Source organism: Echinops telfairi, unplaced genomic scaffold, assembly GCF_000313985.2.
Source record: "Echinops telfairi isolate 266 unplaced genomic scaffold, ASM31398v2 ScPeMD7_10;HRSCAF=50, whole genome shotgun sequence".
Taxonomy (NCBI): Eukaryota; Metazoa; Chordata; class Mammalia; order Afrosoricida; family Tenrecidae; genus Echinops; species Echinops telfairi.
This window is the reverse complement of record NW_022103907.1, coordinates 10542260-10543982: the sequence shown is the minus strand read 5'-3', so window position 1 is coordinate 10543982 and position 1723 is coordinate 10542260. Positions and strand designations below refer to the sequence as shown.

General features: G+C 42.2%; 1 protein-coding gene across 1 annotated transcript in view; it reads left to right on the top strand.

Annotated features, from left to right (window-relative positions):
- The window catches only part of HEATR5B (HEAT repeat containing 5B), a 137421-nt gene that overhangs the window by 67309 nt on the left and 68389 nt on the right, over window positions 1-1723 (top strand). The gene's annotated exons all lie outside the window — the stretch shown is intronic.

The window sequence follows — 1723 nt, the reverse complement described above, 5'->3', positions numbered from 1 at the left end:
AACTGGAGACCGTATCATGTCAAATATATATATCTATATAACTATAGTCTTCCTCAGTCTCATATTGAACTTGAGTTGGAAGAGACAAAGCTGGTTTGGTCAAAATTGACAGTCATGATCCAAAGGAACCTGAACACTTGCGAAAAGTGCTTATTGTTGGACTGAGCTTGAGCTTTGAAACTGCGGACAGTAGGCTAAGAGAACATTTTCAGAAATGGGGCACACTCACAGATTGTGTGGTGATGAGAGACGCCCCAAGCACCACTTTCCCGAGGCTTTGGTTTTGTGACTTCTCTGTGATAGGGAGGTGGAGGCAGCAGTGTGTGCCCAGACACACAAGGTTGGTGGCGTGTGGTAAAACGAAGGCGAACTGTGTCAGGAGAGGGTTCTGTAAAGCCTGGTGTCCATTTAACAGTGAAAAAAATCACAATTTTGTTATTGGGGTAAAAGAAGACACAGAAGAATATAATTTGAGAGACTTCTTTGAAAAGTGTAGCAAGATTGAAACCATAGAAGTCTGGGAGGACAGGCGGAGTGGGAACAAGAGGATTTGCTTTTGTAACTTTGGGTGATCAGGATACAGTTGATAAAATTGTTGTTCAGAAATACAGCAACACTATTAGTGGGCATAATTGTGAAGTGAAAACGGCCCTTCAAAACTAGAGATGCAGTCTGCTGGATCACAGAGAGGTCGTGGACGTGGATCTGGAAACTTTAGAGGTGGGAGAGGGAACGTTGGCCGCAGTGGGAGCTTTGGTGGAAGAGGAAGCTAGGGGAGTGGAGGTGGTGGCAGTAGAGGTAGTTATGGAGGAGGTGAGGGTGGATATATGGATTTGGAGGTGATGGTGGCAACTATGCTGGTGGTGCTTATAGTCATAGAAGGGGACTATGGTGGTGATTGTGGTGGAAACCAAGGTGGTAAATGTGGCGGTGGTGGAGGATATAATGGTTACAAAGAAGGAGGAAATTTTGGTGGTTGTAACTATGGTGGTGGGACTATAATGGGGGGAACTATAATGATTTTGGAAATTATAGTGGGCAATATAATCAAATTATGGACCCATGAATGGGGTAGCTTTAGTGGACAAAGCTCAGAAAGTCCTTATGGTGGTAATTATGGATCTGTTGGTGGAATTGGTAGATACAGTAGCAGAAGGTTCTTAAAATTCGGCAGAAAAGGGCTGCAGTTCTTAGCAGGAGAGAGAGTGGGGAGTTGTCAGGAAAACTGCAGGTTACTTTGAGACAGTCAGCCCAAATGCCTTAGAGAAACTGTCAAAATCTACCATGGAAGGAGCATTGATCCACAGTCAGAAAAGTTACCGCAGCTTCAACAGGAAACCCTTTTGGTTCAGGACCGCCATAGCCGCAGTTTGCAAAAAGGGCAGCTACTGATTAATGCAAGGTCGTGTCAGTGAGATATACATTCCTGAGGTCTTTAATCTGCTGTAGCCTTTTCTTTTTCTTTTCATTACATCAGCTTTATTGATTGCCCTGTAAATTATGGTAGTGGTACCAGGAATAAAAAAATTAAGGAATATTTAGCTCTTCAATAATTTGTGTAGTTCAGTTTTTCTATATTTTACTACAGAAACTTTAACAAAATGCAGTTTCGAAGTTGTTTCCTTGTGAGTTAACAAGTAAAGAAGATCATTGTTAATCACAATTTCCTGTGAGTTCACAGGTAAAGAAGATCGTTTTGTAGGAATTTTGCTAAAGAAACACC